At 42.9% G+C, this 14,205-nt stretch overlaps 1 protein-coding gene across 2 annotated transcripts in view; it reads left to right on the forward strand.

The window, feature by feature from the left end:
* PLEKHA7 (pleckstrin homology domain containing A7) overlaps positions 1-14,205 on the forward strand; it is a 245,303-nt gene that overhangs the window by 29,446 nt on the left and 201,652 nt on the right. The gene's annotated exons all lie outside the window — the stretch shown is intronic.

The following is a 14,205-nucleotide window of genomic DNA, read 5'->3' on the forward strand; positions in this document are numbered from 1 at the left end:
TTGTGTTGCTGAAGATCCCCAAGTTTTTTGCCTAGGTCCCTCCAACTGGTCTCTTTTGTGTTGTATGTGTGAAGGGGTCAATAGTTCATTTGTCAGGTGTCACCTGGGAGCTCTTGTGTGTTTAAGGAAGGTGGCCCTAGTTACAGCATCTTGGAAACTTCTTTGAGTGTCAGGGATGGGAGGAGGAGTGTCTCTCTTTGTCTCTCTGCCTTGGACTTTGGGCAGGGAGGACTTTGAGGTCATCAAGTGGCATAGTGGATAGCCTGGACTTGGGGGTAGATGTGGGTTTGAATCTTGCTTCAGATACTTGCTAGCCCCAGTTTGTGATGTGTTGACACTGGCCTCCTTGCTCTTCCTCAAAGAGGCCCCTTCATCTCCTGATGGTGGGCATTTTTTCTGGCCGTCTCTCATACCTGGAACTTTCTCTCTTTTCCTCATCATCTCCAACTCCTGGCTTCCCCGACTTGCCTCAAGTCTTAGCCAAAGTCCAGCCTTCTACAAAAAGCCTTTCCCACTCCTCCCTAATTTTCAGGCCTCCCCGCTGCTGGTTATCTCCAATATACCTTGTATCTTCTTATTTGTACATAACAGCTATTAGCGGTTGTCTCCCTCATTTGGCCGTGACCTTCTTCAGAGCAGGGACTGTCTTTACCTTTCTTTGCTAAATTTTGGTACATAAAAAAATGAATTGTGTGTGTGTGTGTGTGTGTGTGTGTTTGTGTGTGTCTGTGTCTGTGTCAACTCCCCCAGGAGAATGTGAGGCCTATTTCTACTTTTTCTTTGTATCTATAGCACTGAACACAGTGCTCAGCATACAATAGGTACTCCATAAATGCTTGTTGACTAACTCATCTGTAGAACAGATAATAGTAATACTTACCTCCCAGGATTATTGTGAGATCAAATGAGATAATATTTGTAAAGTACTTTGCAAATATGAAAGTGCTAGACAAAGGCTAGTTATTATTATTATTAATTTTCCCAGCTGCCTTACATATGTTAGGAAACAAAATTGACAAACAGCTGTCTTGGGGATAACATTTTAAGTCATTGTATGAGGCTGAAAAATGAGAGCTTACATAGAGAGATTGCAGGCTTTTAGGGGCTTATAGAACAAGATGACCGCAGACTTCTTTCATAATGGAGTCTCTCTAAATAATATTTTAAATTCAGCTCTCTTTTATTCATTGGATAGATAGGCTGTGGTCCAAGAGTCTAGCCTAGAGGATACACCCTAGTTCAGTTCTCCTTTCCAGGTTAGATCAACTCGCTTTAATTCATGAGTTGACACAGGTGTCACTTTCTCTCCTCCTGAGTTGACACAGGCATCACTTTCTCTCCTCGATGGGGTTGTTCTGGAAGGCTGTCTCTGAGGGGAAGTTGTTTACTAGGGTTGGGTCCTATAGATGTCTTTCTTTACTGGATCAGATTGTTAGGCCCTGGGGGGAAACATGGAATGACCCAGTCCATTCCCCAGGGAGAACAACTGACTGGAGAAGCATTAACGTGTACACATTCTTTCTCAGGAGATTAGGGCGCCAGAGAGATTACTCGATACCCTTGGTTTGGCAGGAGTCGATTGTAAATTTCCCATTTGGAACAATTAATTTGATGGATTTTTAAAAAATCCACTCCTTTTAGCACTAGAGTTTCAGGGCTTTAGGACCTCCATTAGTACCTCTGATTGTGTGCCAGGGTCTAGCCAAGGCTTCTCTTGAGCTGCCTCAGGACAGTGTCAAGATCTTGTTCATTCATTCATTCATTCAACAAATGCTTATTCAGATTGCTTTAAAAAATTTTTTGAAACATTTTAATTTGAAGTTTTGAGTTCCAAATTCTATCCCTCCCTTCCTCTTTCCTCTACCCCTCCCTGAGACAGAAAGCAATCAGGTTATACAAGTGCAATTATGTTAAACATTTCTATATTAGTCATTATGTGCCGGAAGACTCGAATAAAAGAAAAAAAAAGAAAGCGAAAAGTCACATGCTTCAGTCTGTATTCAAACAATATCAGTTCTTTCTCTGGAGGCAGATAGTATAGTTCATCGTTAGTCTTTTGGGATTGTCTTGGATCATTGTATTGCTGAGCATAGGTATTCATAGTTCTTCATTGAACACTATGGCTGTTATGGGGTATAACATTCTCTTGGTTCTGTTCACTTCACTATGCTTCAGTTCACGTAAGTCTTTCCAGGTTTTTCTGAAACCGTTCTGCTTGTCATTTGTTACAGCACAATAATATTCCATTACAATCATATACCACAGCTTGGTTAGCCATTCCCCTATTGACAGGCATCCCTTTGATTTCTGGTTCTCAGCCACCTCAAAAAGAGCTGCTATAAATATTTTTATATAAATATGTCCTTTCACAGTTTTATAGCCCTTAGGGCATTTCAAATTGCTCTCCAGAATGGTTGGATCAGTATACAACTCTACCAAAAATGCATTAGTGTCCCAGTTTTCCCATATCCCCTCCAACATCCAACATTTTCCTTTTTTGTCAGATTAACCACTCTGATAAGTGTGAGGTGGTACCTCAGAGTTGTTTTAATTTGCATTTCTCTGATCAGTAATGATTTAGAGCATTTTTTCATATGACTACAGATAGCTTTGATTTCTTTGTCTGAAAACTGCCACTTCTTCATATGCTTTGACCATTTATCAGTTGGAGAATGAATTGTATTTTTATAAATTTGGCTCAATTCTCTATTTGAGAAATGAAACCTTTATCAGAGAAACTTGTTGCAAATTCCCCCTCCCCCCACCCAGTTTTCTGTTTTCCCTATAATTTTGGTTGCATTGGTTTTGTTTGTGCAAAAACTTTTTAATTTTATGTACTCAAAGGATATATTTTACATTTTGTAATGCTCTCTTTATCTTCTTTGGTCCTAATTTCTTCCCTTATCCATAAATCTGACAGATAAACTATTTCATGCTCTCTTAATTTGATTATGGTATCACCCTTTTTGTGTAAATCGTGTACCCACTTTGACCTTGTGTTGGTATACAGTGTAAGATATTGGTCTACATTTAGTTTCTGCCATACCGTTTTCCAGTTTTCCCAGTAGTTTTTGTCCAATAATGAGTTTTGCTCCAAAAGCTCAGATTTTGGGGTTTATCATATACCAGATTACTCTGGTCATTTACTATAATGTAATTTGTTACTATAACCTAATCCATTTCACTGATCCACCACTCTGTTTCTTAGCTAGTACCACATTGTTTTGATCATTACCGTTTTGTAATGAAATTTGAGATCTGGTACCACAACAGACCACCTTCTTTTGTATTTTTTTTTCATTGATTCTCTTGATATCCTTGAGCTTTTGTTCTTCTAGATGAATTTTGTTATTATTTTGTCTAGGTCTATAACATAATTTTTTGATAGTTTGATATGTCACTGAATAAATAGATTAATTTAGGTAGAATTGTAATTTTTATTCTATTAGCTCAGTCTATCCATGAACAATTAATATTTTGCCAGTTATTTAAAATCTGACTTTATTTGTGTGAAAAGTGTTTTATAGTTGTGTTCATATAGTTCCTGGGTTTGTCTTGGCAGGTAGACTACCAAATATTTTAAATGGAATTTCTCTTTCTATTTCTTTAGATTGCTTTAAAAAATAGTAATAGTGATGGCTCACAGGTATGTAACACTTTATGGAACCTTAAGAAAGCATCGTTCTTTTTCGAAACATTATCTGAGGCAGCTAGATGGTGCAGGGGATAGTGTTGGAGTTAGGAAGACCCAATTTTGAATCCTGCCTTGGACACGCAGGAGCTGTGTGACCCTGGACAAGTCAGTTAGTGCCTTTGTGTTCCGGCCTCACCATCTGAAAAATGAAGACATTGGACCTGGTGGCCTCCATGGTGCTACCTAGTTCCAAATTATGATGGTATGATTTAGTCAGACTCTACCATATTTAGAAGGCTCTTACTGAACATTGTAGGAAACTGGGAGCTTAGCCAAGCATTCTTCCTTCTTTCCTCCTTTCCTCTCTTCCTTCCGTCCTTCCATCCTTCCTCCCTCAGCACTAAGCACTATACTTGGCTTGTAGTAAATGTGTAATCTATGCTTTTCATTCACTCCCTAATTCTTCCCCAGAAGCATTCTCTCTTTTCTCTGAACTCCCAAAGCATCGCATATGTCTCCTTTGACACTTACTTTGTGCTGGCTTGTCCTGTAGTCCTACTGAGGATTTATCTTCCCTGTTAGGCTGTCAGCTCCTTGAGGCCAGGCTTATGCTTATTTTTAAAATTATTATTATTTAGCATTCTTTTCTTTTTAAATTTGGAGTCCCAAATTCTCTCCCTCCCACCCACTGAGAAGGCAAGCAATCTAATAAGGGATAATGTTTTGCACCTCTTTGTATCTCTCCCAGTGTGTAGCGTGGGGTCACAGTAATTGCTCAATAAGTGCCTGTTGAGTGAATGGATATGTTTTAGATGAAGGAGCTGAGGTAGGCATTTACTGCAGCACTTATAAAGTACCTACTGTGAGCTGGCTATCCGTCACTATCACCATCTTCAGGATCTCACGCTGTAGTTGAAGACAAAACCTTTGTGTACATGCGAAAATAACTTAGGGAAGCTTACAGCGCAGCAGGTGAGCAAATGCAGGTTACACAGTAAAAGCCGTGCGGATGTGGAAACTATCGGCACAGAGAAGTTAAGCCACTAGGCCAAGGTCGCCCAGCAAATGAGGAAGCTGCTTAAATGTTGCCTGGGAGTTCTCCTCTGACATGACTGAAATTCCTAGCCTGGAGCCCTTAGCCCAGCCTCTGCCCCCTCACTGACCCTTGCTTGCTTCCAAGAGAGGCCCTTGGCAGCAGGTCCCAAGGTCTCTTCGTGGAAAAATGCTCTGACTTGAGTGACCTCCCAATGTATATCCCCATGGGGGAGAGTGACTGGAGCTTCTGTGAGGGAGTGGGAAGAAGGGATCATTCTTCTATTGTTCCTTCCTTCCTTCCTTTCTTCACCTTCATCTCTGGCTCAGATACTCAGCCTCCCCACTGGAAAAAGCAATCTCTGGGGGCCCCGAAGGCAGTAATTGTGCAAGCCAAAAGGGAGAAAGAAGGACCCTGGTCTCCAGGAACTCTTAACGATCAGATCCTAATCTGCCGGGATGTCTGGAATAACAGTTAACAACAACAATTCATATGATAGTCTAAGGTTTGCCAAACATTTTATGAAAATCTCACCACTTCTTCACAACCACCCTGGGAGGTACGAGCTATTATTATCCCCATTTTATACATGAAGAAACTGAGGCAGAAAGAGGTTAAGGTGCTTGCCTAGGGTCACACAGCTTAATCCGAGAGACCAGATGTGAACTCAGATCTTCGTGACTCCAAGGCCAGTACTCCCTCACGGGGTTGTTGGGCTGATCAAATGAGATAATACTTGTGAAAATCACTTATTGGCGTAGTGCCTGGCATATAGTAGGCGCTTTATCAATGTTAGTTATAATGATGGGTGATTGGCCAAGAGCCCACACCCCTCCTGGAGCTGGGGTGAGGGAGTGCTGTGGGGATGATGATGATGTAAGTCATTTAGCCTTCCTTGCCTCAGGTTCTCCATCTGTAAAGGGAGGGGCCTCTGCGTCTGGACTAAATGGCCTTTGGGGTCCATTCTTCTCTACATCTGTGATCCTTTGATCCCATTTGTCAGGCAGAGATATTATAGAGGGAGTTCCTGCTCTTGTACAGGTCAACAAGTATTTATCAAACACTTACTGTGTGTTATTTGTTGTTCAGTTGTTTTTAAGTTGTGTCTGACGCTCTGTGACCCCACTTGGGGTTTTCTTGGAAGAGATATTGGAGAGGTTTGCCATTTCCTTCTCTAGTTCATTTTACAGATGAGGAAACTGAGGCAAACTGGGTGAAATGACTTGCCCAGGGTCACAGAACTAGTGTCTAAGGCTGGATTTGAACTTGGGAAGAGGACTTCCTTACTCCAGGTCTGGCATGTTATGCATTGTGTCACCTAGTTGTCCTGCTATGTGCCAAGCCCTGTGCTAAGCACTCCAGAACAAAGATAGTCCCTCCTCTCAAGGAGCTGAAAAACTGGGGGCCAAGGGACAGAGGAGGTACCTTCATAGGGACATGAAGAGGTCATAGAAGAGCCTAGAGAGGAGTGAAGGAGTGAGTATGGCAGGCCTGGGCACTTTCCTTAAAATGGTGGTTCTGGGAGGAAGGGGCCCCAGGGGTGTGGTGCTCTCACAGGGAGAGAAGGCTACTGAGACAGGATAGAACAAGAAGTCCTGAGAGTCAGGAGAGCATCCTGAAGAGGAATGAAAGAGACCCTGCAGGTGGACTGGAGGACCTCTGACAATCCTTTCCAGTGTCTAAGCTCCAGTCACTCAGGGTATATATCCCTTTTGAGTAGGATAACAAGGTGGCCCCCAAAACACAGAAAGACGGACTTAGCTCCAGATCCAGGGCATACGGGGTTAACTCTGCCTGCGCTTTCTTCCCAAGCTGACCCCTGTCAGCTCAGTCATCTGGATTACTTATTAACCTCCCCAATAAAAACTGCCTGTTGTGGGTTTTTCCTCCCCCATGTTTAATTCAGGCAATGTGGAGTGACTTTGGTGGGACAGGCCCTTTGCTGTGGACATCAGTGAGGAGACAGGGATATATGGTAGGATTCCTGACTCAAAGGGCTTACAGTCCACTGGGGGGTGGGGAGATAAGATAGGCACACCAATAACTCTTGTTTGCAGTAGTGTGTGATGAAGGTCATATTAAGTGCTGTTGAGGTTCAGAAGGAGAAATCCTTGTCATTTGGAGGGCTTCATGGAGGCAGTGGTATTTGGAGCTACACCGGCAAAGATTGGTAATATGTATTTCATTGAGTGGAGAAGGGGAGAAAAGGAATTCTACGAGGTACTAACACCATGGGCAGATGCCCAGAGGTAGGTTGTGTTGGAGGAATAAGACACAATTAAGCCAGTTTACATGTAGCAGACTAATTTTAGGGCAGTAGTGGAAGATGAGACTCAAGACCTTGAATATCAGGTTAGAGTTTGCATTTAACCAGGAGAGTGAGCGAATCAAACCAGTTACCTGACTTTAGGAAGGTCGGCTGAGGAGGGGGCATTGGGCAGAATAGATAGGAGACTAGAAATACCCCAGAATAAACCAGTCTGTTCTTTAAGAAGCTGTCTGTCCCTCCTCCAGCTTTCCTGGTGGGATTGGGCCCTGGCCCAGAAGTCTTAGAGATTCATGGCATTTCAGAGCTGAAAAAGTCCTTAGATCCCCTATGAGTTTATGTGGGATGGCCCCTCCACAGCCCCCCTGCTCCAGGAGGGGTGTGGGCTCTTGGCCGACTCCCCTGCCCAACCCCCATCACACCCCATAAAAGCTGGCCTTTCTTTCTGTCCCTCCGCTGCCTGTCATTTTCCTTCCTAGGAGAAGTTCAGCTCAGAGGGCCTGCCATTGTTCCCTGGGGCCTCAATTATGCAGCTCACCAGCTCTGAGGGCTGCTGCCGGGCCCAAGGCCCCAAGCCAAATATTTCAAACCTCGTTAGAGGTAGAGAGAGTGTGCATAAAGGAACCTGGAACCCCCTTCCACAGTCCACATGTCTCCTTCTAGTTCCCCACGGGGGTAACAATTTATTTTAATTTGTTTGTTTACAAAAAGAAATTCTTGTCCCAGTAGCTCAGAGATACCTGTCCTTCCTAACTGGAGCTAAATAAATTCAGTACACCTTGGCCCCCCTCTTGTACCTGGCAACTTGACCCATCCGAGGGCCCCTTCCCATAACCCTCTGTCATCCGCAGGTCCTGCCTGTGGGTCTTCCCTCCCAGCCAGACCTGCACGGGTACAGAGAGAGAGTGAGTGGCATTCCTTTCGTCCATTGGTGAGGGGCAGAACCCCACATTCCAGCACCATGACGACAGCTTGCTTCCCTCTTACAGGTCTGTAGGCAGAGTATTTAGATGGAGACAATGGGGCACTGTTGAAATGCCACTGCTGTGCTATAGCAGAGTGAATTTTAATTGAATTTTTTCACCCTGAAACTTAGGGCTGTGGTATTCATCTCCTCCTCATTTCCCTATTTTCCCACCCCCAAATTGAGAGCAAAATACTTAGGTCTCTTTCTCCTTCCAACCCCACCCCCTTGTTTTTTCTTTTTTTCTTTTAATTCTAATGGTATTTTTGGGATAGATGATTTATCTTGGAATACTCAAAGCAGGCAGGACCAGGGATTTTAATTTCATCAGTATCATAATGGGGTAATGGGGGGAGATGGCATGGTGGGGAGAGTGGTATTTATGCCAGTACTGATGGACTCAGGTACTTGACACCTAGTAGAGGAAGGAACTGATAACCCCTTTAGGAGAGTCATTTATAAGATCAAGATGGTGGTGTCCATAGCAGTGAAGGCTCTAAATTCTAAGGTTTTTAGTTGTTGGTCTTAGTCTGGCTGTGCCTCTGAGAATAGAGCCGTGGTTCTGGGATTTTAAAAAATCATATCCACCCTCCCTGTGCTTTTCAGACATCAGGGACATAGTTTGAGGCCCAGGGCAAGTCAGGGGAGGGGGGCAGTGGTTAGAACAGAGAATTCTGAAAAGTGAAGGTTGTTACTGAACGAACCCAGAACAGAACCTGGATGTCCACACCTGAGCAAGGAGGGAGGGGCAGGGTTGGATGGGACCAGTTGCCACTAGCCTGAAAGTTCCCAAAAAAACAGCCTTCACAGGACTGGAGAGAATTGAATTCCACCTTGCCCATCTGTCTGTCTCAGCAGCAGCCTGGTAATGGGAACATGATTGAGCTGTCTTCTCTGATAGCCAGGGCCCAAAGCTGTGATGAAATGTGTACTTGCATGGTCTTTGTGGGGCCGTGTGGATGGAGAGAGCTAAGGGACCCAAATACACAGACATTGACACAGACAGACAGACAGACAGACAGACACACACACACACACACACACACACTTTGGCCTCTGGGGGCTTACTGTCTTTGACACACTCGTTCAGATAGTGCCGGTTTAAAATAATATACCAGAGTAAAAAAATACTGTCACATGCCCTGGGTAAGAACATTTTAGAACTGAGGGGCAAAGGGAGGGGCATAATTGCAAGAGGGATTAGTTGCTGAGGGCGCCCAAGTCTAGGCAGTGAGCCTCAGGGAAGCCACTTACTTTTGTCTAGCTCAACCTTGGAAGCCTTCCTGGAGGAAGTGGAGTTTGGGGAACAATGGGAATTGGAAAAGAATATGGGTGGGTCCTGTCTTGGGAGCCTGGACCTTCTCCTTAAGGATGTGCTCTCTTCCCTTGCTTTGTGTGATGTAGCGCTCTCTACCTTCTCTTACCTACTTAGTCTCCTTTTCTGGATCCTCATCTCTCTTCCCTAGGCACGGACGTCCTCCAGGGATTCTCACTCCCCTCTCCCTTGGTGATCTCATCATTTCCTACTGATTCCATGGTCATCTCTGTGCAGATGAAACTCTGTTCTCTCCCTTGAATCTTAGTCCATCACCACCAGCTCTCAGATAGACATTTCTACTCAGGTGCCCTCCTGGCATCTCAAATACAAAATATTCCAAACAGAACTCATTTTCCCTACTAAAAGCTACCCCTCCAAACTGCTGTCTAGGCACCAAGATCCCTGTCTCCTCTCCACCCCCTCCCCAATCACTCTGGTTTATAACCTCAGAGACATATTCGATTCTTCCCTTTCTCCTCCCTGAGAGATCGAGCTACTCTGAGATCTAGCTACTGTTCCCATGTAGTGTGGCTTATTCAGGTTGCGTGTTCAAGGGAAGGACAAGGAAAACATAATGAGCAGATTAATCCTGGTCTGTGCCTTTCAAGAGATCTGGTGTCTGGAGCCATCCCTTCAAATGTATCTAAATATTCTTTCTTGATCTTCTACCACATCATTAATGCTCTAGGACACAGCCTGTGGTCCAAACTTAGAAACCAAATATTTCTTCTTCCCTGAAGGATTAGCTTCTGTAAAAGCTATACGTTGCTGCCACTTCTATAGTGCATCTCCCTCTCAGGTACCTTTGGTATGGGATCCCACTTGTGGGGGCTCAGGAAATTAAAAATTACAGGATCTCTGTAGAGAGAAGATAGTACTTATCCAGGATTGTCTTCTGTCAGGTCTACCTGCTTTAACTGTGGGGACATTGCCTTAGCGACTACATTATCTTTCTTTCTCCCATTCATAAACTTACATATCTGGAAGGGACTTTGGGGGATGTAATAACTGAGGCTCAGGAAATTAAAATGATTTACCCAAGGTCATGCAGTTGGTGAGATTTGAATTCACCACTTCTGACTCCAGCGCCAGTGTTCTTTCTAATGCCTCTCCCCATATCATGTAAGCTTTGGTCCTTGGGCACTGGCAAGCCCATTTTGCAGATGGATCTGCTTCTCTGTGACTGAGCTACCAGGTCCTCCCAAATGTAGATAAATGTTGGAGGCCATTCGGTATCAGTGAGATTCTTGGCTGGAACTTCAAGTGATAGTAACTGATAGAGAAAGTACAGTGGCTCATGCCTCAAGGCTCAGTCCTTGGCCCTATTCTAGTCTGTGTTCTTATTGAGGGCTTGGATGAAGCCACAGATGGCATGTTTATCACACTTGCCGATGTTACAAAACTGGGACAGACTAGTCAGTGTTTTGGAAAACAGGAAACAAAAAAATTTTTTTTTCGGTGGACTAGAGCTGTGGACTGAATCTGATAAAGTCAAATTTAATTTAAATTTTTTAGAAATGTCTTACAGATGCCTTTTGATTTTTTTTTGCATCAGAATTGTTTCCCCTTGACTCTACCACCACACGTCATAGCTGTCCTTCCTTAAAGGGTAGAACAGTCAAGCAAAAGCAGCCAGTAAAGTGACCTCACCTGATCGCATATGCAGCATTTCCTACCAATAGCCCACTACCTCTCTGCCATGAGGATGGCGGTGTGTTTTGTCCCCTATCCTTTGGAATCAAGATTGGTCATTGCATCTAATCCAGAATCTGATATAAAGTTAAATTAATTGAAGTCTTATATTTAAATAAAAAAAAATCAACTTTATTCCAAGGTAATCTAGGCACGACTGGACAGTGATTTGATGAAAGATTTGGTGGAAGGAGTTTAGTGGACTGGAAGCTCAATGTAAAACAACAGCGCTTTAGGACACGTAAATGTTGTTCCAGGCCATGGTGGGAGATGTGGCATCCACACTGAGAGTGGTGGTGATGAGTGGGTAGGTGGTTGTGATAGTTTCACTGACTTCTGTCCCACTCAGATCACACCTGGGGTATTTTGTTTGGTCCTGGGTGTGCCTTTTTTTTTTTTTTTTGCTTTTTATTTAGTATTTTTTCCCCAATTACATGTAAAAACAATTTTTAACATTTGTTTTTAAAACTTCTGAGTCCCAAATTCTCTCCCTTCCTCCCTCCCTATCCCCCTTCATTGAGAAGCAAGCAATTAGATATAACTTATACATGTGTAGTCATGCAAAACATTTCCATAATAGCCATGTAGTGAAAGAAAACATAGACCCAAAAAAAACCAACCTCAAGAAAAACAAAGTTGTTTTTTTTTTAAGTATATTTCAATCTGTATTCAGACACCATCAGTTCTTTCTCTCGGGATGGATAGCATTTTTCATCATAAATCCTTCAGAGTTGTCTTGAATCATTGTATTACTAAGAATAGCTAAGTCAGTCATAGCTGATCATCTTACAATATTGTTAATTTGTCCGCAGTACATTTCACTTTGTATCAGCTCGTGCAAGTCTCTCCAGGCTTTTCCAAGAGCATCGTGCTCATCATTTCCCATAGCACAATAGTATTCCATCATAATCATATACCACAACTTGTTCAGGCATTCCGCAGTTGATGGGCATCCCTTCAATTTCCAATTCTTCGTCACGAGAAAAGAGCTGCTATTTTTGTACATATAGGTAGTTTTCCTTTTTGCTTTTTTAGCTCTTTTGGGATACAGACCTAGTAGTGGTATTACTAGGACAAAGGGTATGCATGGTTTTATAGCTCTTTGGGCATAGTTCCAAATTTCTCTACAGAATAGTTGGATCAGTTCATAACTCCACCAACAATGCATTAATGCCCCATTTTTCCCACATCCCCTCCACCATTTGTCATTTACCTTTTCTGTCCTATTAACCAATCTAACAGGTATGAGGTAGTACCTCAGAATTGTTCTAATTTGTATTTCTCCAATCAGTAGTGAGTTAGAGCATTTTTTTATATGGCTATAGATAGCTTCGGTTACGTCTTCTGAAAACTTCATATATTTTGATCACTTATCAATTGGGAAATGGTTCTTTTATAAATTTGACTCAGTTCTCTGTATATTTGAGAAATGAGGCCTTTACCAGAGAAATTTGTTTTAAAAAAATTTTTTTTCATAGTTACTATTGCTAACTGTATTTCCCTCCATCCTAATTCCCGTCCCCCCGCTTCCTGGTTATTCTATTCTCTCTCTCTCTCTGTCTGTCTCTCTCTTTCTCTCTCTCTCTCTGAATCATAAGATGCCTTAAAGTTTGCAGAGCTCTCTTACACGCATCATCCCATGTGATCCTCACAGCAGCCTGGTGGGGCAGGTGCTCTAGATGCTCTCCCTGTTTTACAAATGAGAACAGCAGCCTTGGAGATTTCAAGGGACTTGCCCAGGGTCACAGTGATCATAAATGTTGGGATTTGAAGCCTGTTCTCCCATTACTCTCCTGTCTCTGAGTCTAGTGCTCTTCTTGCCACTAGGCCAGCCACACTGACATAATCACCTTCACATATTTGGGCATAGCCCAAGGGATTAGATTTACATTGCTTGGACCTACATGTCAGAACCAGGCACCATGTGGGAATGTTGCCAAGAGGCATATTTCAGCTGGATGTAAGAAAAAGCTTCCTAAGAGGTGTTAAGAAATGGAATGGACTGCCTTGAGAGGCGCACATTTGCTAAAGTGATTTTTCCTTAAGTGTGTATCTAACCATGTCAATCACCTGCTCAATAAAGTCCAGTGGCCCCTATTGGCTCTAGAATCAAGTGTAAATATTTCTGTTGAGCTTTTAAAGCCTTTCACAACCTTACCCCAACCCATCTTTCCAGCCTTATTGTATATGACCCCTTCTCCTGTACTTTGCAATGTAGCCAAACTATGGCCTTCTCTCTGTGACTCACATGCTGTACTTTCATATTCCATCTCTTCCCGTCTGCACTGGCTGTTCTCATACCCGGAGTATACTCTCTCTCTCCTTACTAATTCCTGAGAATCCCTCTCTTCATTCAAGATGAAGCTACAGTACCATCTCTTTTGATCCTGCTACTACCCTCACCCCACACCTCCCTGTCCCTAATTGCTAGGGCCTTTCCTCTTAAAAAAACACCAAGTTTTATTTTTTCAATTGATAAAAATTCATCTTCTCTTTGTCCCTTCCGTTCCCCTTGCCCTAGTTCTGCTCCCTTCACTCCGCCTCAGATTAGAGCCCTTCCTCTATAATAATAATTATTATTATTAATATAACCCTATATTGAACTGCTTCCTATTTATTTGTATTCTCTTTATGTTAATCTTGTATATACTTGTGTATCCCCTTGTCTCCCTGTTAGAGAGTAGTTTCTTTTTAGGTAAGAATGATTTCATTCATTGTACTTGAGTGTCCACCCCCTGCATGTATTAGGTGCTTAATAAATACTTGTTGTTTGATTCAGCTTTCTTTTACCAGAGGTCTTCTAGTGAAAGCTGAATGATCATTTGTTGGGGATATTGTAGAGGGAATTCAGCGTGGGCCGGTAGAAACAATTGGGGGTCAGAGTATCATCTCCTACTTATCTTTATGAGCAAGTCACTTATAACTCTGTACGCCTTGGTTTTCCCAACTAGGGGGTTGAAGTAAGATGAATGAGCCAGATTAGATGCTCTCCAGGGCCCCTCCAGCTTTAAATCTATAATTCTATGATTCTTGATCAGACACGAGTTGGACTTCGATGGTCTCTGAGGTTCCCCCCAACTCGAAGATCCTGTGCCCAAGTGGGAATGAACTCTGGATTGGTTTTTTTTTTTTCTGTCTTTCTAACTCATCAAAGCCAAGTTCTCAAAGACTGAAATGTGTGTGAGAGTGCTTTGAAAAGTGTAAAGAACTTTGCCAAGTAAAGTCTATGTTCTGTTTTAAACTCCAGGGAGGCAATTCAATGTGTAGAGAAAGACTTAAGCCGCCTTGATATGAGAGA

This window comes from Trichosurus vulpecula, chromosome 6 (genome assembly GCF_011100635.1).
Source record: "Trichosurus vulpecula isolate mTriVul1 chromosome 6, mTriVul1.pri, whole genome shotgun sequence".
NCBI classification, from domain to species: Eukaryota; Metazoa; Chordata; class Mammalia; order Diprotodontia; family Phalangeridae; genus Trichosurus; species Trichosurus vulpecula.